Source organism: Balaenoptera acutorostrata, chromosome 15 (genome assembly GCF_949987535.1).
Source record: "Balaenoptera acutorostrata chromosome 15, mBalAcu1.1, whole genome shotgun sequence".
Lineage (NCBI taxonomy): Eukaryota > Metazoa > Chordata > Mammalia > Artiodactyla > Balaenopteridae > Balaenoptera > Balaenoptera acutorostrata.
Window position 1 is genome coordinate 30,585,046 of NC_080078.1, and position 25,192 is coordinate 30,610,237.

Consider the following 25,192-nt stretch of genomic DNA (forward strand, 5'->3'; position numbering starts at 1 on the left):
TTGGTTGTAGTTTTTTCTCTTTCATCAGTTTAAATATGTCCTGCCACTCCCTTCTGGCTTGCAGAGTTTCTGCTGAAAGTTCAGCTGTTAACCTTATGGGGATTCCCTTGTATGTTATTTGTTGCTTTTCCCTTGCTGCTTTTAATATTTTTTCTTTGTATTTAATTTTTGGTAGTTTGATTAATATGTGTCTTGGCGTGTTTCTCCTTGGATTTATCCTGTATGGGACTCCCTGTGCTTCCTGGAGTTGATTGACTATTTCCTTTTCCATACGGGGAAGTTTTCAACTGTAATCTCTTCAAATATTTTCTCAGTCCCTTTCTTTTTCTCTTCTTCTTCTGGGACCCCTATAATTCAACTGTTGGTGTGTTTAATGTTGTCCCAGAGGTCTCTGAGACTGTCCTCAATTCTTTTCATGCTTTTTTCTTTATTCTGCTCTGTGGTAGTTATTTCCACTATTTTATCTTCCAGGTCACTTATCTATTCTTCTGCCTCAGTTATTCTGCTATTGATTCCTTGTAGAGAATTTTAAATTTCATTTATTGTGTTGTTCATCATTGTTTGTTTGCTCTTTAGTTCATATAGGTCCTTGTTAAACGTTTCTTGTATTTTCTCCATTCTATTTCCAAGATTTTGGATCATCTTTACTGTCATTACTCTGAATTCTTTTTCCGGTAGACTGCCCATTTCCTCTTCATTTGTTTGGTCTGGTGGGTTTTTACCTTGCTCCGTCATCTGCTGTGTATTTCTCTATCTTCTCATTTTGCTTAACTTACTGTGTTTGGGGTCTCCTTTTTGCAGGCTGCAGGTTCATAGTTCCTGTTGTTTTAGGTGTCTGCCCCCAGTGGGTAAGGTTGGTGCAGTGGGTTGTGTAAGCTTCCTGGTGGAGGGGACTGGTGCCTGTGTTCTGATGGATGAAGCTGGATCTTGTCTTTCTGGTGGGTAGGACCGCATCCGGTGGTGTGTTGGGGTGTCTGTGAACTTATTATGATTTTAGGCAGCCTCTCTGCTAATGGGTGGGGTTGTGTTCCTGTCTTGCTAGTAGTTGGCATGGGGTGTCCCGCACTGGAGCTTTCTGGTCGTTGAGTGGAGCTGGGTCTTTGTGTTGAGATGGAGAACTCTGGGAGAGCTCTCGCTGATTGATATTACGTGGGGCCGGGAGGTCTCTGGTGGTCCAGTGTCCTGGACTTGGCTCTCCCACCTCAGAGGCTCAGGCCTGACACCAGGTCAGAACACCAAGGCCCTGTCAGCTGCATGGCAGTGAATGTGGCAGTTTCCATTATGAAGTCAGATTATGAGGGTCTACAATAGCTAGTACAGGTTGAATTGGTAGCACTTTGTGTACGAGGCTGTCTGCAGCAGCCAGTGGCTGAAAGAGTAGGTCTCCTCATGTGCTGCCAGAATCTTAAATGTTTATATAGAGGTCTTCACTGGGTTCAGTCATGGATTCTATACAGATGGTCTCAAGAACACTTTACTCTCTCAAGGTTGTGTTCTTGAAAAAGCTCCTAAGCCTGAGGGTCTACAAGCTGCAGGAAGATGAGACTGCCTGGGGCAGGCTGCAAGCCGTGATTTGTGCCACGAACCCTGCTGCTGCCATCATGGAATCTGGCTTCCCCCGCCCGCTCTGCAGTGAGTTTTTAGTGAAGCTTTCTCCCTGTGCTGATGAGATTCATGCTACCTGAGTTGCCCAAACCCATAGAGCGCTTAAATGTTGGGGCTGGGGTACAAATCCAGCAAATCTGGCCCCAGGGTCTGTGTTACCTCACCCTAAACGCCTCACCCCCGCGAGCAGCCTCCTCAAACCCTCACTGCCACAGGAGAGAATATTTTTAAACAATAATATACCGATAACTGATCACAGAGGTTGATATACTATGGCCTGTGGGCCAGATCTGACCTGCCACCTGTTTTTGTATGGCCTATGAACTAAGAATGGTTTTACTTTTTTGGGAGGGAGCATGGTTTGAAAAGAAGAAGAAGGATATTTCATGACATGTGAAAATTATATGACATTCAAATTTCTGTGTCCACGAATGAGGTTTCAAAGGACATAGCCATGCCCGTTTTGTAGGCATATTATATTTGGAGGTTTGGGGTCACAAGAGCAGAGCTGAGTAGTTGTGACAGAGACGGCATGGCTTGCAAAGCCTAAAATATTATTTACCATCTTTACAGAAAAATGTTTGGTGACCCTTGTTCTATCACATTGTTGATGATGATGAAGTCACACACAAATATGAAATCAAGGGCTTCCCTGGTGGTGCAGCGGTTGAGAATCGGCCTGCCAATGCAGGGGACACGGGTTCGAGCCCTGGTCTGGGAAGATCCCACATGCCGCGGAGCAACTGGGCCTGTGAGCCACAACGACTGAGCCTGCGCGTCTGGAGCCTGTGCTCCGCAACAAAAGAGGCCGCAATAGTGAGAGGCCCACGCACCACGATGAAGAGTGGCCCCCCAGTCACCACAACTAGAGAAAGCCCTCGCACAGAAACGAAGACCCAACACAGCCAAAAATAAATAAATTAATTTAACAAAACAAAAAAAAATGAAATCAAAACATTTTTCGTAAAAAAAAAAAATCAAAGCTACCTGCATTCTCTCATTTCATCCTTAAGAGAGCCTGTGTGGAGTCCGACTGCAGTTTTTGATGTTTGATTGCTGATCTCTTTTGACCTCATCTTCCCTTTCCCCTTTGGCCCCATGTCAGGGCAGGCTGATAAGAAAGCCCACATGTTCTTCCTTCTCTGTGCTGGTGGGAAATTCAAAGGTCACAAATCTCTAGCCTCACCCCTTAGCCACTATAAATCTCCACCCACTCTCCCTGCCTCCCTCTAGCCAGTCTAGACCTGTCTGTGCCTACCCTACTCTCCCCAGGAGTCCTTTATGTGAGTAATAAATGTTCTCTTAAATTCTCTTGGTGTTTGGAGGGTCAGCAGCCTAGACATCCCAGCTAACATAGTATCTTCAGAAGTTCTATATTATTGACTAGATTGGATGATCTAAGAACCTTCATACTTGATCCCTATAACTATACTGTAAGCCAAGGATAGAAGATAAAAATTGGATATATAAGGACTTGTTTTTCCCAGTAAATCCATTTATTCATTTATGCATTCATCCATCCATCCATCTATCCAACCATCCATCCATTCAATAAAAATTTTTGAATAGCTACTGTCTATCAGGTACTATGTATATAAGGGCAGAACTTTTATGCAGTCTTCAACTTTCAAAAGTCCACTGGTTCAGAGTTGATTTCCAAGACTCTGGGGTGGTCTGACCTTCCTACCTACTGTATGACCTTGGAAACATCCCTTTACAGGGAACTCCAAGGTCCTCATCAAGTTCTGGGTTAGTCAGGACACTTTGGGATGAAAAAGACTGAGAAAAAGTGAGGATGGTTGAGGGTAGAGCTGGCCTCAGGGGCTTGAAAATGTTTTTACTCTCTCTCACATACCAATTTGATGCAGATGTTTGAATAAAAATGTTTGGATCAGAATTCTATCAACACGGATGAATTGTGAATGAGAATGCATTATCCAAAGTGAACCCTATTGAGCCAGTTTAATTCCATGACCAATTATCTTCATGAGTCAATTAAACTCTTCTAATTTTCCCTGAAACTTTTCTTTTTATAATTTTGATAAAATTAGTGGCATGGGAATCAATTGTTTTCCACTTAAATTTTGCAACAAATTTTATTTAATGTACTATTTTCCCCATATTGCATATCTTGATTATAACGTACTATTGATTCCATTTTGCCACCATTATTTCTGCCAAGTCCTATTTTCCTGGGATAAATTTAGCAAAGATACACATTTTGTGGAGAAAAATTAGATTCTTTTGTCAATTTTTCACCAGAAGTAAACTTGACCCTCTGTGATGTTTAGTTGTTCTCAGTGTTATTTGCATTGATAATTAGAGCTGTAATGTTCATTATTAATTGAATGAAAGAAGGATAATTGCTTTTATTTCTTTGTTACTCCATGAGGAAATTGTAAGCTATTTTATAAGGTGGAGAGATAGAGATGGGGGGAGACAGGGAAGCATTGGGGAGAGGGGAGTGAAGAGAAGGAAAGACACAGAGTGGGGAGAGATGAAGAGAGGGAGTAGAAGACCCAAGAATTCACCTTGTCTCTGATTTGTCATCAGTTTTCAAGATGTCTCAGGATCAAGTAAGCCTTGGTGGTTCTAATACTCTTAAGAAGAGAAAGAACAGAGAATTCAGACAGACAGACTTGGACTCCAATCCTGGCTTTGCTGCTTACTCCCTGTGTTGCCTTTGTCAAGTCACCTAACCTATATGAACCTCTGTTTTCTCATCTGTGAAGTGGGGATATTGAGAGTACCAATCTCATAGGATTGCTGGTGAGGATTAAAACAGAACCTCCGTGTTGAGCAATGAACACACCATTGGCACATGGCAAGAGCTTGGTAAATGTTTGGTGGTAGAATGATCATAATTCATAATAGTAATCATGTGTTTCTCATACATAGACCCTTAAAATGATCTTCTGTCTTGATGAGAAACCCTATTTGCCAAGTTTCTTCTTGTGGCAGACCTACGACCAGTGGTGTGTTAGGGAAAATAAAGCCTTGATTTGTATCATCTGGCAGTTTCTGTGGTGTAAATATTTTACCACAGCCAATTTCAAGCTACCTACGTGCTGTCATGCAACATGGAGTTGGGAAGAAATGTGTAATAGCGGCCCATTTTATAGTATTTCCACAACGTAGATACTATAGGTTTTGTGAGATAGAAAATATACATCGGTCTCTATCACTTGTTCCTGGCACAGAGCTCCTAAAACTCTTGTAATTTCCTAAGTGATAAGAACAGTAGGAGCATCTCCTGTTCTAATATTGATCTTTGACCTCTGATACTGACACAGAGCTCCTGAAACCCCATGTAATTTCCTGGGTGATAGGAGTGTCTTTTGTTCTAGTGAGGCAACTCTGGGTGGGCTCCTGGGTGGCTCCTGGATGGGGTCTGGACACCAGAAAGACCAACTTATGATTAGAAGCTTGGAATTTTCAGCTCCACACTGCATTCTCTTGAGAGGGAGAAGGGTTGAAAATGGAGTTAATGATTGATCATGCTTACATGGTGATGCCTCCATAAAATCCCAAAAATACAGGATTCAGGGAGCTTCTGGGTTGATGAACATGTAGAGATCTGGGGACAGTGGTGCTCCTGGAGACGGCATGGAAGTTCTGCACCCTTTCCCTGTAACTTGCTCTATGCATCTTTTCCATCTGGCTGTTCCTGTGTTATACCTTTTATAATAAACCAGTGATCTAAGTAAGTAAAATGTTTCTCTGAGTTCTGTGAGCTGCTCTAGAAAATTAATTGAACCCAAGGAGGGGGTCATTGGAACCCCCAATCTATAGCTGGTTGGTCAGAAGTGCAGGTGATAACCTGGGCTTGTGACTGGCGTCTGAAGCCTGGGTGGGAGCAGTCTTATAGGATTGAGCCCTTAACCTGTGGAATCTGCTGCTGTCTACAGGTAGTTAGTATCAGAATTGAATTGAATTCTTGGACACCCTGCTGGTGTCTGAGAATTGCTTTGTGGTGTAGGGGAAAACCTCCACACATTTGGTGACCAGAAATGAAGTGTTTTATGTGAGTAGTATAGGAGACTCACAGGAAAGACAGATATAGTAGGAAAGAACTGGGTTTTTCACTACTTAAGAAGGAAAAAAGCTGAGTTTTTCCATTAGAGGTATAAATAATCTTGAAAGAATAGATAATAATAAAATGTAGTGAAGCAACTAGAAAGTGATAAATTTTGATATTATCTTTGTTTTTTAATGTGACATGTAATTTTTATAATTTTATAATATCTAATAGTGACTATGTTTAACCATGTTGCAAAATTTCTGATAATTTAACAATCAGCTCTGTGAACCAATTTGAATCAGCTCCAGCAAACAATTGCTTATGACACCTCCCTCTCCCTCACTTCCATATCCAATCCATCACCCAGTCCTATTGATTTTACCTCCTAAATATTTCCTCTAACCAGGAAATATTTCTCTCCATCTTCATGACCAACTTCCTGGCCCAAGACTGTTACCAAACTCTGGTTTGCTTGCCTGATGCACAGCAAAGCCAATCTAGTGACACTGGATTCTGGTAAGGGAGAATACAGTGTTTATTTGCAGGGCACCACGCAAGGAGAATGGGCAGCTAATGCTCAAAGGACCCAAACTCCCTGTTGGCTTACATGCAAGTGTTTTTAAAGACAACATTAGGGGTAAGGGTTGCTGGGTACATGATCAGCTTATGGACAGTCTTCTGATTGGTTGGTGATGAGGTGACAGGGTGATATTCCAGGAATTTCAATCATCAGTTTTCTGGCTTCAACCATTTTGGGGTCTATGTGCTTGTGGTCAGCATGTAGTCCACACCCTCAAACTGGTGGGGGTCTTAGTTTCTGTAAAACACCCCAAGGATATAGGTCAAGATATTATCTATAGCCCTTGAGGAGGAACTAAGTGTCCTGTGACTGATTTATGGCTGAATTGCTATTCAGGCTATTATTACTTTCTTTGCTTGACTGCTTTTTCTTTGTTTCTACATTTTCTCATTTCTCTAATTATTAACTGCTTGAGTCTGCTCTTTGGAACTCGGGGATAGCCTAGGAGACTAAAGCTTTTTTCTACAAACAAGAAGTGGGGGACATGGGGGAGCTTATACCTGGAAAGGCCCTGCAGGGTCCTGCTCGGTTTTAAGACATGGCCATCTCCTGCCTGGATTGCTTTAGATACCCTTCTAACTTTCATTCTGCACATGCCCCCCACCCCCTGCCATCCTCTCTTTCTTGTGAAGCTAGAGATATATTTTAAAAATATTTTTTAGAGCAGTTTTATTTATTTTTTAATATTTTTTAGAGCAGTTTTAAAAATATTTTTTAGACTTTATTTTTTAGAGCAGTTTTATGTTCACAGCAAAATTGAGCAGAAGGTACAGAGGTTTCCTGTACCCTGCCTCCACAAATATACATATACAGCCTCCCCCATTACCAACATCCCCCCCAGAGTAGTACACTTGTTACAGCTGATGAACTTACATTGACACAGCATCATCACCCAAAGTCCTTAGTTTACATTAGGGTCCACTCCTGGTGTTGTACATTCTACGGGTTTGGACAAATGTATAATGACACGTGTCCACCATTAAAGTATCATACAGGGACTTCCCTGGTGCGCAGTGGTTAAGACTCCACCCTCCCAATGCAGAGGGCCTGGGTTTGATCTCTGGTCAGGAAACTAGATCCCACATGCATGCTGCAACTAAGAGTTTGCATGCCACAACTAAGGAGCTGGTGAGCCTCAACTAAGGAGCCTCCCTGCCACAAATAAAACCCAGCACAACCAAATAACTAACTAACTAAATATATACATATATATATATATTTTTTTAATCCTCAATTTCCTCATCTTTTTGTTTGTTTGGTTTTTTTTTTTTACATCTTTATTGTAATATAATTGCTTTACAATGTTGTGTTAGTTTCTACTGTGTAACAAAATGAATCAGCTATATGTATACATATATCTCCATATCCCCTCCCTCTTGCATCTCCCTCCCACCCTCCCTATCCCACCCCTCTAGGTGGTCACAAAGCACCGAGCTGATCTCCCCATGCTATGCAGCTGCTTCCCACTAGCTATCTCTTTTACATTTGGTAGTGTATATATGTCAATGCTACTCTCTCACTACATCCCAGCTTACCCTTCCCCCTCCCCCTGTCCTCAAGTCCATTCTCTACGTCTGCATCTTTATTCCTGTCCTGCCCCTAGGTTCATCAGAACCATTTTATTTTTTATTTTTTTTAGATTCCATATATATATGTTAGCGTACAGTATTTGTTTTTCTCTTTCTGACTTACTTCACTCTGTGTGACAGACTCTAGGTCCATCCACCTCACTACAAATAACTCAATTTCGTTTCTTTTTATGGCTGAGTAATATTCCATTGTATATATGTGCCACATCTTCTTTATCCATTCATCTGTCGAAGGACACTTAGGTTGCTTCATGTCCTGGCTATTGTAAATAGTGCTGCAATGAACATTGTGGTACATGACTCCTTTTGAATTATGGTTTTCTCAGGGTATATGCCCAGTAGTGGGATTGCTGGGTCATATGGTAGTTCTATTTGTAGTTTTTTAAGGAACCTCCATACTGTTCTCCACAGTGCCTGTATCAATTTACATTCCCACCGACAGTGCAAGAGGGTTGCCTTTTCTCCACACCCTCTCCAGCATTTATTGTTTGTAGATTTTTTCATGATGGCCATTCTGACCGGTGTGAGGTGACACCTCATTGTAGTTCTGATTTGCATTTCTCTAATGATTAGTGATGTTGAGCATCCTTTCATGTGTTTGTTGGCAATCTGTATATCTTCTTTGGAGAAATGTCTATTTAGGTCTTCTGCCCATTTTTGGATTGGTTGTTTGTTTTTTTGATATTGAGCTGCATGAGCTGCCTGTATATTTTAGAGATTAATCCTTTGTCAGTTGTTTCATTTGCAAATATTTTCTCCCATTCTGAGGGTTGTCTTTTCATCTTGTATATGGTTTCCTTTGCTGTCCCAAAGCTTTTAAGTTTCATTAGGTCCCATTTGTTTTTGTTTTTATTTCCATCACTCTAGCAGGTGGGTCAAAAAGGATCTTGATGTGATTTATGTCATAGAGTGTTCTGCCTAAGTTTTCCGCTAAGAGTTTTATAGTGTCCAGTCTTACATTTAGGTCTTTGATCCATTTTGAGTTTATTTTTGTGTATGGTGTTAGGGAGTGTTCTAATTTCATTCTTTTACATATAGCTGTCCAGTTTTCCCAGCACCACTTATTGAAGAAGCTTTCTTTTCTCCATTGTATATTCTTGCCTCCTTTAGCAAAGATAAGGTGACCATATGTGCATGGGATCTCTGGGATGTCTATCCTGTTCCATTGATCTATATTTCTGTTTTTGTGCCAGTACCGTACTGTCTTGATTATTGTAGCTTTGTAGTATAGTCTGAAGTCAGGGAGCCTGATTCCTCCAGCTCCGTTTTTCTTTCTCAAGATTGCTTTGGCTATTTGGAGTCTTTTGTGTTTACATACAAATTGTGAAATTTTTTGTTCTAGTTCTGTGAAAAATGCCATTGGTAGTTTGATAGGGATTGCACTGAATCTGTGGATTGCTTTGGGTAGTATAGTCATTTTCACAATGTTGATTCTTCCCATCCAAGAACATGGTATATCTCTCCATCTATTTGTATCATCTTTAATTCTTTTCATCAGTGTCTTATAGTTTTCTGCATACAGGTGTTTTGTCTCCTTGGGTAGGTTTATTCCTAGGTATTTTATTCTTTTTGTTGCAATGGTAAATGGGAATGTTTCCTTAATTTCTCTTTCAGATTTTTCATTGTTAGTGTATAGGAATGCAAGAGATTTCTGTGCATTAATTTTGTATCCTGCTATTTTACCAAATTCATTGATTAGGCATGGCACAACCAAATAAATAAATAAATAAGTAATTTTTTTTTAAGTATCATACAGAATAATTTAATTGCCCTAGCAATCCTCTGTGCTCCACCTAGTCATCCGTCCCTCCCCCCAACCCCTGGCAACCACTGATCTTTCTACTGTCTCCATAGTTTTTCCTTTTCCTGTACATCATATAGTTGGAATCATACAGTATATATGTATCCTTTTTTAAAAAATATTTATTTATTTATTTTTGGCTGCATTGGGTCTTCGTTGCTGCACGCGGGCTTTCTCCAGTTGCGGCGAGTGGGGGCTACTCTTCGCTGCATTGCGCAGGCTTCTCATTGCAGTGGCTTCTCTTGTTGCGGAACACAGGCTCTAGGCACGTGGGCTTCAGTAGTTGTGGTTCATGGGCTCAGTCATTGTGGCTCGCAGGCTCTAGAGCGCAGGCTCAGTAGTTGTGGTGCACAGTTGTTGCTCCACGGCACGTGGGATCTTCCAGACCAGGGCTCGAACCCGTGTCCCCTGCATTGGCAGGCAGATTCTTTACCACTGTGCCACCAGGGAAGTCCCCTATGTAGCCTTTTCTGATTGGCTTCTTTCACTTAGCCTTTAAGTTTCCTCTATGTCTTTTCATAGCTTTATAGCTCATTTGAGATGTCTTTTTAAGATGCAAATCGGATGTCCTTTTCCTCCTTCATCTTTCTGCTCTGCCCATGCCTGTGTTCCTTCTGTTCCGGATACTTGCCCCTCTCCCTCCGGCCAAGACTTGTGCACATGCCAGTTCCCTCTTCCTAATCACTCTTCCTTCCTCTCTGTACTCTCATCTTTCTTAAGCATCATTTCACCAGGGGAGCCTCCTCTGCTCCCTCTGGGTTAAAACCACCTGTCTGAGACCCTTTCATTCAGTACATATGAGGTGAAACGTTGTTTTTGTGTGTCTGATAAATATCTGTCTTCTTTATTTGACAATATACTCCTTGAGGAAAGGTATCATGTCTGGTTTTGCGCCAGCATCAAGCACATGCTTAATAAATATTTGTTGAATGCATACATGCTGGCCAAATCTAATTAACTCTGAATCTTATAGACCTGGTATTTCTTTGACATTATTCCAGATATCACTGTCCAATGACATCCAAGGCCTGGTCTGCTCACCATCCCAGGACAACTCTGAGTCTTCCTCTTTGGTTAAGATGCATCTTACCTCACTCTTTACATTGGAGTTTATTCCTTTGGCCAACTTATATTCTTTATTTACAAAGACCACTAAACTGAGATGATAAGAGATAAAAAAATTAAGAAACTATGTTTCTTTTGTACTTGTTTTCTCCTAGATTGAATTTTCCAGAAACACGATGTATATTTATAACACCATTAACCAGCTCAGCTGTCACCAAGTACCAGCTTTGCAGTCATGGCCTGGATGATGCTACACTTCACTCTTTCTTTTTGAGTCATTTGGCCAATAATTTCCATCTAGGGTTTTGGACAAGAAAGAAAAACTGCCATCTTATTTTGGCATAAAGCCCTCGTTTACTCAGTGTATTCAAAAAGCCATTTTCCAGAGTAGGAGGATACGTTAGAGTTGCTCAAACACTCCAAGGCATACTTTTTGCATCAGTTGTCTGTGGTGCTTTGGGGCAGACATTAATCAAATTCTTGGCAGAGGTTTGTAAGATATTCATGTTGGTTGTGGATTTGATCCATTGTCTCCTTGAAGTGGGAGGAAAAGATAGCAGACAGGAGACAGGCTGCCCAGCAAAGGCTGAATGAATCTCAGAACAATTTAAATGGAAAGGATTAACCAGTTCCCCTTTATGGAGGATGAAATGGAAGAGCTTTGAGAGCTAATCCCTGAGGGTCTTTTCCAACTGCTTCTCAGTGCTTGAGCTGAGACTACACTTGAAGGCTCCCAGTTCAGATTTAGGAAATCTCAGCTGCAGGGCTTCCCTGGCTTGGCCTGAAAGATCCAACTTCTAGATGCAAAGTAGAGAATCCCATTCATATCCAGATGGCACTGAGGATATGGGAGTTTGATGGTATATTGAAGGGCCGAAGAGTTGTCTTTTATTTGGATTAATTGTGAAGGCACTGGGCTTCCCTGAGTGCACTGAAAAGTTAAACTTCTCTATCCCCTCCTGCTAAGCTCCCAGATAAGGTGCCCTCAGTGACAGGGAGGCTGGGATATTATCTTTTCAGAAGTTTACATTTCAAAAGGGAAAAATCCCAGACCTTTGAAAAATATTTCTGGGTTGTAAAACTGGCCAGAGGCTTAGTTCCCTCTAGAGATTATAGACACAACAAAAGGTTAGGGAGAGGATTTACAACCACTAAGTTTCTCCTGGCACTGTTCTGGCAAGGGGAAGGGAGAAATGATCCCTTTTCATTTCAACAGTCTGGAAAATTCTCCCCTCTCCCACCTCCACACTGGCCCCTTACAGGTAATTTTCAATGCCGCTAAAATTTTGGAATGATTAGAAGAAATAAAATTTATTGTTGTTTTACTTATTTTTGGTCTATTGTTTCCCCCAGAAAGTATTATTATAAAGGTAACACAATTTCACTGTAAAGAAATTGCAGAAGTAAAGAACATTATAAGGAAACTCAAAATCACCCTTTGAGGTTCACTATGAAAGGATGAACTAAATTTGGGACTGCTTGGGAATTATGCAAATATTCCGTTATAATTAACAGTGAACTCTTTTGTATTTTTGCATCATCAAAGCCAGCTCAGTATAATTGAATAAAATGTATACCAAACGAAATATATCTAGACTAATGGCAGGAGAACCAAAGGAAGCGATTATAATTATCATTAACTTTCTAATCATCATACCAGCACAACACCTTCATTTATATAACAAAATGCCAATGAGTGGAAGGTACAGGAGGAAGATGTCACAGAAGAAAGGGTAGCCTAAGGATTAGGCTCTTTTAATTCCCTTTTTCAGAGATCCAATTCTGCACTCCGTGCACCCCACCACTAATGGACCATCACAACTGCCTTAGTTTATCCTATCTCTGAATCTTAATTACACTGCTGATAGAACTGTTACATCTGACAAGTCAGATTGTTTGCCATTTCTTCCTCCTCTGCTACTCATTTGCTCCACAAATATTTGCTGAGCATTTTTCTGTGCCATTCCCTGAAACCGAGAAGGACCCTGTGAGGCTCCTGGGCACAAAAGACTTTCTGTGTACCCCCCAATCTTGATTACAGAAAATAGGCTTCATCCAGCCTCCATGACCTTCCCTGAGTTCCAACCAGCAGGTTCAAACAGTTGCTAATCAGGGAAGGGAGGAGATGGGGAGACAAAGGAGGAGCAAGCAGTCAGGAAACAATAGTGCAGCCTTGGGGCAGAGTCCTGGTTCCCCCTCTAGGGACACACATAATATCCTTGAGTTGTTTTGCAGATACTGAAACCCCCACCAGGTGGGAGAAGTTAACTGTATGCTGCCCACCAGCATGTAGACTCCAGACCTATTGGAACCAGAAGGTTGATGATGCTGACTCCCCCTTACCTCACCACCAACCAATCAGAAGAAAGTCCATGAGCTGATCACACCCTCCTCTTTGAACCATTACTATAAAACTCCTCACCACCCCCTCCAGGTCAGGATACAGTTTTGAGGGCATTAGTCTATTGTGGCCCTCTTTGCCTGGCAAAGCAATAAAGCTATTCTTTTCTGCTTCACCCAAAACTCTGTCTCTGAGATTTAATTCGGTGTCAGTGTACAGAGGCCAGTTTTGGCATCACCACTAGTCTAGGAGCTGGGGCTACAAGTGAAACAGCAGGGAAGGGGGCAGGGCACAACCTTTAAAAGAATGACATAGCTTGAGGAAATGGCATAAACTTGTTAGAACCAACTAGGTCCAAGATGGCTGACAAATTGACTTCCACTAGACATTGAGTCTCAGTATAGGCTCACTGTAACACATCAGCACACTAAATGACACACCCACAGGTGCCGTGACAGTTCCAAGGCCGACCATAAAAGGTCAACAAGTGGGCAGTTGCCCAATTCCTGGAAATCCCCATCCCTTCCCCAATATAGCTGAATACACCTCCCACTAATAGCCTATGAAATTAGTCACCCCTATAAAAACTGACAACCCTGTACCTTGGTGCCTCTCACCAGTGTGTGAGATGGCCCACACTCTGTCTGGGGAGTGTGGTTCTCACTAAATAAATCCACTGCTTACCTATCACTGTGTCTCTCACTGAATTCTCTCTGCGACTAAACATCAAGAACCTGAGCTTCATTAAGTCCTGAGACCAGGTGTGTGATCTCAGTTAAAAGACTGTGGGTTCAAGTCCCAATCTGAGTTGCATGGTTTCGCAACCACGAACAAGCCTGGCAGGATCCATCCTAACAATGTTCTCCTCTTCCCTTATTGCCAAATGCAAGTTCATGTGCCCAGTGCACAGTGAGACCAAACAAACTGAAATGTCAGAGTTTGGAGCAGAGAGAGATTTATTGCAGGGCCACACATGGGGAACGGGTGGCTTGGGCTCAAAAGACCCAAAATCCCTGATGGTTTTCAGAGAAAAGTTTTATAGGCAAAATTTGGAGTGAGGGCTGCAGGGCGTGTGGCTTTCTTCTGATTGCTTGCTGTTAAGGTAACAGGGTGGTGTTTCAGAAATCGTGTGCTCAGCCTGAAATTACCATCCTCCACCTGGGTGGGGGCGTTAGTTCCTGCAAAAGAACTCAAAGATATATTGTTATATATATTCCTTGAGGAGAAAACAGGCCCATTGCTGCACTATTGTTTCTTGAATGCTCCTCCTTTGTTTCTGCATTCCCTCCCTTCCCAGATAAGCAAACTGTTTGGATCTGCCCTCCGGTACTCAGGGAAGGTCTAGGAGGCTGAAGCCTTTTTCCTACAAACTAGAAATGGGGGACACAGAAAGGCTTTTGTACCCAGGAGCGCCGGGCAGGTTCCTGCTCAGTTTCACCCTCTCCTATATTCTGCTTCTCTCCTCTTCCATCCTTACTCTCATTTCACTACTTGGGGCTCCAATAGGAAGACCTTTCTAGATTTATTTCATCTTTGTATTCCTAGGGCTCAGCACAGTGGGCCATATTTCATACAGTTTTCTGTAATGAATAAATGAATTCTCCTTCACTAGAATTAATCAGAGCCTGGATGGTAGAGCTGTGGCAGAAGGAATTTTAAAACTCCTTGGAATTGTTAGGGGAGCAGAATTTGCCAACCCAAAATATATCTCTTTGGCATATTACTTATTTTAAGCTGATTATTTTCTAAGAAATAGCAGCCATGGGAAAAATTCTGAAAACCAAGTAGGAGTTACCCTTTTGTTAGAAACATTTACATTTGCAAGGGAAATTTCCAATTGTAAGGGTGTCTCCCTCTCTGTACCTGGAAGAGGAGGATGACAAAATCTCTAGAAACTCTTATCAGTGGAGAAGGCAAGGACTTGAATTTCCATAACAACCTTACCCTTGTTTATTGTGCTTTTCCTGGTCACCTCCCAAAACTGTGTCTCCTACCTTTAACAACCTCTTTAGCTGAGGTTGGTGTTTAAGGTGAGGGTTTTGCCTATTTGGAAGAGTTACTCAGTTTTCCTGGGTCTCTCCCATGTATACGTGTTATTCAATTTTTGTTTGATTTTCTCCTGTTAATCTGTCTCATATCAGTTTAATTCTTAGAACAGCCAGAAGAACCTGGAGGGTAGAGGAAAATGTCTTCCTTCCCAGCAGAATCTTTCCATTTTTATCTTTTTTTTTTTCCTGCTAAAAAAGGAGTCAAATGAGTCAACATAATAATAAAATCACTCCACAAATAAAATAGAAAGTGAAACTCCATCACATCCCTAATCTCTAGAGGTAAATGGAGTTCACAGTATGATGTGTACTTCTCCAATTTGTTTTTTTTATGTAGCTCTATCTATCCATATACACACCTACATGTGTATATTTATATCCTATTGCCAATGAAGAAATTAATAGTCAATCTAAGAGAGAAGTGGAAAATTTTATTCAAGCCAACCTGTGGGTTATAACCCGGGAGATAGTCTTTTAGAAAGCTCTGAGGACTGTTCTGAAGAGGTAAAGAGGCCAGGATATATGTGATTTTGGCAAAGGGGTACATGCAGTCAAGCACACATCTTGGTAAAAGGTTACTGCTATTCACAAGGAACAGATAGCTTAGTTAATGGCGTTAGTGCTTTTCTAAGTATGAGAAGATGTGAGAAACTGGATTCAAAAAATTTTCTCCTGAAAATATCTGACGATCTGAGGGCCAGTTCTGCCAGTTTTCCTAGAGCACAAAGTGCCTCATCCTGACTTTTGCCCTGAATTCCTTTCAGGGTGTATTGTAGGTCAGTGACTACAGTGGCTACAGACTTGACTCGTGTTGAACTGGATAGTGGGCAACATTATTTTACAAACCATTCCCTTTTGGTCTTAATTTTTATAAAGGTTTGGGAGGCATTTAGGGACCAGTTTGTCCTGTGATGCTAAGAACGCTCATCCCCAGGTCAGGGAGGATTTTGTTGATTGGTCACTAAATGTGCTGTTACAGGACTGGACCCTGTTAACAGTAGCCAAAACCTCTGGACCGCCTGTCTTACTAGTCTGTTATGGTCCAGGAAATAGTTCCTTCTTGTTGCTTCTTCCCATATCTAGAGTTACACTATTACAATCATTGATCTTTCAAGTTGCTTAATCATCACTAATTTTATCTAAGACTCAGTCACACATTTGGTAATGCAAGAAACAATAGTCTTGTAAAATAGGCAGAATACAAGTAATACAGCTAGTAACATTAATAAGGTCATAAGTATTTAAGCTAAGAACTTCCATTTCGTGTGGCCCAGTATCTCCCCAGGTTGTCTGACCAGTCTGTTCTGCACCAATCGCTGTCTTTAAGGGAAATGATATATTAGCATTGTACATAAAGTTCACCAAAGATGTCTGCACATATAAGGCAAGTGGCGGGTCATCATGACCCCTTACAGGGTTGAGAAAGGAATGTTATCTTCTAAGGATAACTGGTGCCAGAAGAAGAAAAATTGATCTTTATGGTTGATCAGGTATTTTTGCCATTGGGGAGGCTTGGTTAATGCATAATGCAGATGCACAATGCACACTAGAGGGGAGGGAAGAGGCCAAAGGGCAGAGAAAAAGTTTTATGTTTAAATTTTTCTTGCGTTGCCTTAAAATGTGAATTTTTTATTACATCATTATATATAATTTAAAAAACCCAAACAGGATCATAGTAGTCAAAGGAATCTTCAACTGCCTTTTTTTTCTTTCTTATTTGATAGTATATCTTGACTTGAATTTCCTCTAAATTCCTCTCCAACTTTAAATTGTATGCTTTTGAATCAAAGCCAGAATCTCCCTTATTTTAATTAACTAGCTCTCATTATTATATATGTACATGGTAAGTGTATTTAACAATACAGAAAGGAATAAAATGAAATGTAAAGCCTCCCTCCTCTTCACAACCTGTTCTACTCTTCAAAGTTAATTATTTATAACAGTCTTCTGAGTATCCTTGAAGAAATTTCCAGGGCAAATAAATATATATATTTAAATAGATAAACATATATGTCCACCCACACACATATATATCCACAAAAGGAACTCACATTTTTCACTTGTTACATAATTCAATGGAAAGAATTCCAAGTATTTAATAACTCTGTCTTGGATAAATGTCTCTTAAAGGAGCCTCTGACAAAAAAATCAGTAAAATCATCAATCAGGTCTGTAAATTGTCAAATACTTGGCTATCTAGCGATGGTGCAAACTGCTTTCCATTCTCTAAAAGCCATTCTCCTTTTCTCTATTAAGAGATCCAGAAGTTTTTTTTTTTTCTGTACAGTCTTCCCAGTATGAAAACTACATTTCCCAGCCTCCTTTGTAATAAAGTATGTCCATAAGACTGCACTTTGTCCAAAGGACTGTGAGAGGAAGTGTTGTGGACAGCTTCTAAATTATGCTTTATAACGTAATGTGTGGTCCTTCCTTTTGTCATTTTCCCCTTTCTACTGGTTGGAATGTGGACCTTGGACCATGGGAACAAGGACAACATCTTAGAGATGAAAACACCATAAAGTGAAAGGCTCCTGGGCTCCTGACAGCTTTGCAAAGCAGAACCACCAAAACTACTTGCATTTAGGGGGAGAAAGAGAAATATATTATTGTCTTTACTCTTATAAGACACCGTTATTTGGAGTTTCTTCTGTACACAGGCGAGTGTCTGTACTTATTATAAGACATTATTTCAAGATATTTTAAGTTATTATTTCCCTGTCCAAAGGCCCATTTTTCTGAAACAAAGGACCAGGATTACGTTATGAATGTTTTACCATGTTGGTTAAAATTATTCTGGGGAAATTAATTACAAGGGAAAAAATGTGAACATCAACAAGGGGAGAATTAGAGACATGTAAGCAATTTTTCCCCCCAACTTCATCTTTAGTTTCCTCCCCTGAAAACAAGGGCAGGACCACAGGGGCCCCTTTGAATAGAAGACTTTTTGCTCATGGTACATTTCCCAATTAGCCAGAAGCAGATTTTCTGCTCATTTGCCTCTGAACACCATGACTTTCCTTGGAGGCATTTGACTTTCCAACAGAAACTGAGGTTAATAAAGAAAGGCAGTGAGAAGAAGACATTTTAAATACAAGAGTGGCAAAAGAGGAGAGTGAAGTTACCTGGAACCTAAGTATCCTGTTGTCTGTTTGCATCAGGAGTCACGTCCTTGAAAGCTGATAGGAAGCTCTCTCACGGTCTCCAGCTCCTGACCAAGCATCAGACTTATTGCCTGAGGATGAAAGAAAATTCATATTGTATGGCAAGGCAAGAAGAATTTAAACATAAAATTTTTCTCTGCCCATTGGGTCTCCTGCATTTACCAGACCTCCCTAGGAGATAATGAAACCACTAAGTGGCATTTTGGGGGGCTCCAAGGAGCTCCAGTTCTTTATGTCTCAGTGCAGAAAGGATTCAGCGAGAAGCAAAGTGATTTATTAGAATAGGACACTTATGAGGCTTACAAGTGGGAGGGCGAGAGGATGCCATGCCCCAAGAACTTAGTGGGCCACAGTTTTATAATCAAAGGAAAAGTGGGGAGGGGGAGAAGACCACCTTCTTCCTCATTCTTGAGTAGATGTCACACTTCCATCATCAGTTCCATGTCAGGTGGGGGAGTTTTCTTGTCTCTACACAGTCAAGCTGGGACTGTCATGGCACCATGGAAAAATTATTTCAGGTCTCAGTACAATGAGGGTCTTTCACTTTGAAATGTCACCTTTCCATAAATTATTATTATTTTTTTAATGTGTGCAGAGAGCGTGTCCTAGGGGTCATTAATTTACTGAGCTCACTGGGCAGGATGTGGGTCTCATGCCACAATTGTTTTATTGTTTTGGGGCATGTCTCATGCTTCTGTTGCATGGTTTTGTTGCTAAGCAAGCCTGCTTGGTTTTGTGATTAAGCAAACCTGCTTTCTTGAGTGATCATTAACTTACAGGTGTCTCCCATGCTTTTTTTTTCTTTACTTACAATCCCTTAGTGGGATTAGCTATTTACCTACCTTGTCCCTTTACTCTGTCCCTATCAATAACATTCCTTCTTAATCTTGTAAGGGGTCAAGATGAGTCATTACTTGCTTTGCACATGCGGATCTGGATTGTGTAAACCATCAATATGTCATTTAATGTATAACCCTTTATCTCAAAAATGTATATAACTGTGCTTTGACTTCTAATAGGCGGAACAGTCCTCAGAGCTTTCTGAAAGACTGTCTCCCAGGTTATAATCCTCAGATTGGCTCTAATAAAAATTTATATTTCTTTCTTAAATTGACTATTTTTAAAAATTTATTTATTATATTTTTATTTATTTTTGGCTGCGTTGGGTCTTTGTTGCTGCACGCGGGCTTTCTCAAGTTGCGGTGAGCGGGGCCTACTCTTCGTTGCAGTGCGCGGGCTTCTAATTGCGGTGGCTTCTCTTGTTGCAGAGCACGGGCTCTAGGCACGCGGGCTTCAGTAGTTGTGGCTCATGGGCTCTAGAGCGCAGACTCAGTAGTTGTGGCGCACGGGCTTAGTTGCTCTAAAGCATGTGGGATCTTCCCGGACCAGGGCTTGAACCCGTGTCCCCTGCGTTGGCAGGCGGATTCTTTTTTTTTTTTTTTAACTTTGGGTTTATTTATTTATTTATTTATGGCTGTATTGGGTCCTCGTTTCTGTGCGAGGGCTTTCTCTAGTTGCGGCAAGTGGGGGCCACTCCTCATCGCGGTGCATGGGCCTCTCACTATCGCGGCCTCTCTTGCTGCGGAGCACAGGCTCCAGACGCGCAGGCTCAGTAATTGTGGCTCACGGGCCTAGTTGCTCCATGGCATGTGGGATCCTCCCAGACCAGGGCTCGAACCTGTGTCCCCTGCATTAGCAGGCAGATCCTCAACCACTGCGCCACCGGGGAAGCCCTTAAATTGACTATTAATTAATTTTTCAGTGACACTGGAGTGATAGTTCAACATCTTGATCCTGAACAGACTTGGTAGCAGCAGGGAAAAGGGACCACAGAAAAGGCCCAGGATAGGGATAGTTGGGGATTCTGATGCCAAAAGTTTGGCCTCTGTGCACCAGTGGTGAATCAAATCTTGGAGACAGAGTTCTGGGTGAGGTAGAAAAGAATAACTTTATTGCTTTGCCAGGCAAAGGGGGACAAAGCGGACTCCTGCCCCAGAAACTGTGTGTCCCAACCCAGGAGAATTTGATGAGGAGTTTTATAGCAGCGGTTCAAGGGTGGGTTTTCTGGTACGATTAGGGTGTGTCCAGGGTCTGCACTCCTTTAATCTCGTCTCAGGTGGTCCATCTCCTAATCTTGATGAGCTTCTCTGGTCTCTTTTTTTTTTTTTTTTTTTTTTAATGCTATATTCTAGGTTTTTTTTTTTTTTTTTTCGCTGTGTTGGGTCTTCGTTTGGTGCGGGGGCTTTCTCTAGTTGTGGCAAGCGGGGGCCACTCCTCATCGCGGTGCACGGGCCTCTCATTATCGTGGCCTCTCTTGTTGCGGAGCACAGGCTCCAGACGTGCAGGCTCAGTAGTTGTGGCTCACGGGCCTAGTTGCTCCGCGGCATGTGGGATCCTCCCAGACCAGGGCTCGAACCCGTGTCCCCTGCATTAGCAGGCAGATCCTCAACCACTGCGCCACCAGGGAAGCCCTGGCAGGCGGAATCTTAACCACTGTGCCACCAGGGAAGCCCTTAAATTGACTATTAATTAATTTTTCAGTGACACTGGGGTGATAGTTCAACATCTTGATCCTGAACAGACTTGGTAGCAGCAGGGAGAAGGGACCACAGAAAAGGCCCAGGATAGGGATAGTTGGGGATTCTGATGCCAAAAGTTTGGCCTCTGTGCACCAGTGGTGAGTCAAATCTTGGAGACAGAGTTCTGGGTGAAGTAGAAAAGAATAACTTTATTGCTTTGCCAGGCAAAGGGGGACAAAGCGGACTCCTGCCCCAGAAACTGTGTGTCCCAACCCAGGAGAATTTGATGAGGAGTTTTATAGCAGCGGTTCAAGGGTGGGGTTTCTGGTAAGATTAGGGTGTGTGCAGGGTCTGCACTCCTTTAATCTCGTCTCAGGTGGTCCATCTCCTAATCTTGATGAGCTTCTCTGGTCTTTTTTTTTTGTAAATGCTATATTCTAGTTTTTTGGGGTTTTTTTGGCTGTGTTGGGTCTTCGTTTTGTGCGGGAGCTTTCTCTAGTTGTGGCAAGCGGGGGCCACTCCTCATCGCGGTGCACCGGCCCTTCACTATCGTGGCCTCTCTTGTTGCGGGGCACAGGCTCCAGACGCGCAGGCTCAGTAGTTATGGCTCACGGGCCTAGTTGCTCCGCGGCATGTGGGATCTTCCCAGACCAGGGCTCGAACCCGTGTCCCCTGCATTGGCAGGCAGACTCTCAACCACTGCGCCACCAGGGAAGCCCTTCTCTGGTCTCTTTAATCTTACCTCAGGTGGTTTCTTGGCTGCTTCTCCCTTGATTAGCAACTGTTTGAACCTGCCCTTTGGAACTCAACGGAGATCATGGAGGCTGTTCCCTATAAACAGGAAGTGGGGGACAGAAAGTCTTCTCTGTCCAGGAGCCCCACAGGGTCCTGCTTGGTTTTAACTCCTTGAGAGGACCAAGGAACAGGGCCTCATCACCATCTACAAAAACAACAATAATAATATGAAGGGTAAGACTTGCTAGGGAGAACCATCTAAAACTAGGAAATAAGGCAGAAATATGATCATGTAGGGGGGCAGAATTTGCCACCCCAAAATATGTCTCTTTGGCATCTTAACTATTTTAAGCTGGTTATTTTCTAAGAAGCAGCAGCCATGGGAAAAACTCTGAAAACCAAGTAGGAGTTACCCTTTTGTAACAAATATTTACATTTGCAAGGGAAAAATCTCTATTTGTAAGGGTGTCTCCCTCCCAGTACTGGGGAGAGGAGGATGACCAAATCTCTAGAAACTCTTACTAAGGAGAAGGCAATGGCTTAAAAATCATCACAACCTTACCCTTGTTTACGGTGCTTTTCCTACTCACCTCCTAGAACTGACTCTCCCCACCCTCAGCATTTTCTTTTGTCTTTAGCTGAAGATGGTATATAAGGTGATGGCGGGTTCTGGGGATGGTAAGCATCGGATGGAGAAGCCACTGCAGGGCTGAGCAGGACCCAAGAGGGTTGATGCCTGGATCACTTGAGAGGTGAAATGATGGAGGTGTATCTCACATAACCTGTTGCCATTGAGTTTTAGCCGTGCTTCTTGCCATCAGTGGTTTGTATTCAGGGCTCTGACAGGCAGCACAGCCTGTTGGAAAGAGCTTGCAGTGGGAGGTGGGAGACCTGGGTTCTACTACTTGTTTTATCACCAGCTTGCTGTATCATCTCAGGCTCTGTTTCAGGGAAGCAATTTCACCATCTGTGAAGTGGAGCTGATATTGCCAGGAAAGAAAATGAATATTAGGGTAACAAAGGATCATAATTAGTATTTAGTGATTGAGCGAAGCTTTGTCATCATTAATCTTACTCCTTCTTCCCTCATTTAGGCATTTTTATTTATGACTCATTGACTCAGCCTCATTTATTCACTCAGATGCTAGGCAACCATGCACCCCAGTTTCTCTGCCTGCCCCCAGTTATGACCCTCATGCCCAGCTCCCACCCAGGTCTTTTCCTTGATCTTGAGCCAAAGTAAAACCATCCCTGGCTCCAGGGGTGGTAACAGAGGCTGTGGCTCTGCTGGAACCTTGACTTTCAAGTAGCCAGGATCCATAAGGAGATGAGGTAGACCACTGGATCACCACTGGAGCTGGCCCAGGGCCCAGCTGGAATGCAGGAAAGCCTTTCCCTGGACTAGTCTTGCCTTTGAAAAGTGCAGTGCAGGAGAGTGTAGTGGGTAAAAAGCAAGCATAGATATTCCTGGCTATCTGACTTTATTTGGGAAATAAATGTTTGTATAGCAGGGATATCCGTAATCTGAAGTCAGACCGGGCTGTGTTAGAATCCCACTCTCCCACTTCTAATTGAGTGATCTTGGACACCTTATTTACCTTAGCTTCTTCATCTATAAAATGGGAATAATAGCCACCTCAAGGAGCTATTGCCGTGAGACAATGCACCTGAAGGGCCTGAGAAGTTTTCAATAAATGTCAACAATGCGTGTCTGGCTACAAACCCCAATACGCCTACTACACAGGGCCGGCTTTGGAGGGTAGCTGAGGCTCTGATGAAGTACGAGCTGCTGGCTATTGGGAGGCTCTTCTCCATGGGCCTCTTTTTCACAGCTTATGAAGAAGGCACTAACTGCCTTTTGCTCTGGACTTTTCAAGCATGTTTGTGTAATGAAGATAGAGATGGTATGTCCCCTCAGGTCAAAGGGCAGGCACGCTTACTGTCCAACATAATTAAGATAATGCCTCTCTCTGGAACAAAGGGCTGGCTTGCTTACTGCCTGTTATAATAGGTTCAGGCTCCCTAAGCTAAGGGGTCCTCTCCTATATTGCAACCCACCGTGTGTGCAGCTGTAATCTGACCCTCTTCATGATGCCCTGTCAGAATTTGGGTTGGGGGAACCAGCACCAAAAATGTTCATACTCTGGCTACTTCTGTGAGGAATAAACTGTCCTTTTTTTCTGATGCAGGAGTCTCATGTCTTTTACCAATATCCATAAAACTATGGTTGACTAACTTGTTAGCATGCAAGAGGGCTAAAATCTCTGACCGTCTGCAGTTCTTGACACTGTCCTGGTCTCAGATGTCTGCTGTCATCTAGAGAGGAGAGAAGAGGTGGAAGCAGGAGGGCAAATCTTCCTCTTCCCGAATCTTGAGTGTGGGCCAGGGGCCTCCCTGGGAGTGCCTTCTTTCTGCTCCAAGGCCTGCAAGTCTGTCTGCAGAAAAAGCATTTCTGGAACAATTGGTGAGGCGGAGAACGAGAGACAACATAGGACGATACATCAGGTTTCGCCTTTTGCACAGAAAAACGTTCCCCAAACTCCAGACGTTTGAGTACCACCTTGATGTTTATTTTAGTCGTATCTGTCTACAGACTCCATAACTGCTTTCATAATGTTACTTCTAATTGACTTGCCCTTTTATTTATTCAGATAATTCTTTTAGCAAGAAACTTGATCTCACTATGATAAATGGAAAATCCAGGATTGCTTGGTATAAACGGAAGACAACTTGGCAAATAAATATGATGAAAACAGAAATAACATTATCAAGTAATAACCAGATACAGTTGCCCCCGAAGACCTTGGTCCTGTTCCCACGGTTACAAAGGGATATGAGCCAGGATTAGAGAGGGTTTAAAGATAGACTTTCACCAAACAGACTTTTCCCTTGATGGAACAAGCGGCACTGGGAGATGAGTGAAGAGGGAGGTTGTCTGATGCCATGGGAACTTGCTACCCCAAAGTGTCCAAGTGCTGGCAGAGGTTTGGGTGCTGCACTTTGGGAAACACTGGCCAGAAGTGATGCTTTACCAGAAGGGCCTCCTGCTCCTTGAGTGTCCTCCTTGCTTCCACCGCAGTGCTGGCCCTGCCTCCAGTCTCTACCTTCCCCCAGAACAGCCAGAGGAGGCTTTGCAAGCTCCAGCCGGACTGTCACTCACCTCTCAGGACTCCCTGTATCCCGTAAGATCATGTCCAAGCTTTTTAACCAGCAGTCAAGGTCATCCACTAGTTCTTCTCTATCCAACGCTTGTCCTGCTTTCCAGTCAAACAGGACCACTTACAGTTCACTCCTTCATTCAGCAGTTTATTGAGTTTTGCCAACTCGTGTGCTGTTCTAGATACTGGGGCCGTGGGCCCCTTACCACTTTACGGGTTCTAGGCACTTTTGCCATCATGGGCCTCTTCCTCCATAAAAAAATATAAAAATAATATTTTATAGCTGTGTTGGTATAGAGGTGAATAAAACCCAGGCTGGAATCATTGTTGTCATATTCATTTGTTTCTTCTGATTTTAAAATAAAATTTAAAAATGGTACTTAGGAATTCCCTGGCTGTCCAGTGGTTAGGACTGGGTGTTTTCACTGCCATGGCCCAGATTCAATCCCTGATCCCTGGTTGGGGAACTAAGATCCCGCAAGCCGTGCAGCACAGCTAAAAAAAAAAAAAAGATACTTAAAGGGTCATGGGCCCTAGGTATTGTGCCCTCTGTGCCTAATGGGAATTCT

The 25,192-nt window shown here is 42.5% G+C and overlaps 1 long non-coding RNA gene across 5 annotated transcripts in view; it reads right to left on the reverse strand.

The window, feature by feature from the left end:
* LOC103005668 (uncharacterized) overlaps positions 1–25,192 on the reverse strand; it is a 40,101-nt gene that overhangs the window by 14,448 nt on the left and 461 nt on the right. For 2 of the 5 annotated variants that reach the window (XR_003623944.2, XR_451549.2), the window contains exons 2-5: positions 23,702–23,900; positions 22,056–22,445; positions 21,473–21,670; positions 18,173–18,282 (exon numbers count right to left, since the gene is read on the reverse strand). This is a non-coding gene — a long non-coding RNA (uncharacterized LOC103005668). Of the gene's footprint in view, positions 1–2,592; positions 2,753–18,172; positions 18,283–21,472; positions 21,671–22,055; positions 22,446–23,701; positions 23,918–25,192 lie in introns of all 5 variants that reach the window. The other 3 variants (XR_009005306.1, XR_451548.2, XR_003623945.2) reach the window with 3 other exon arrangements.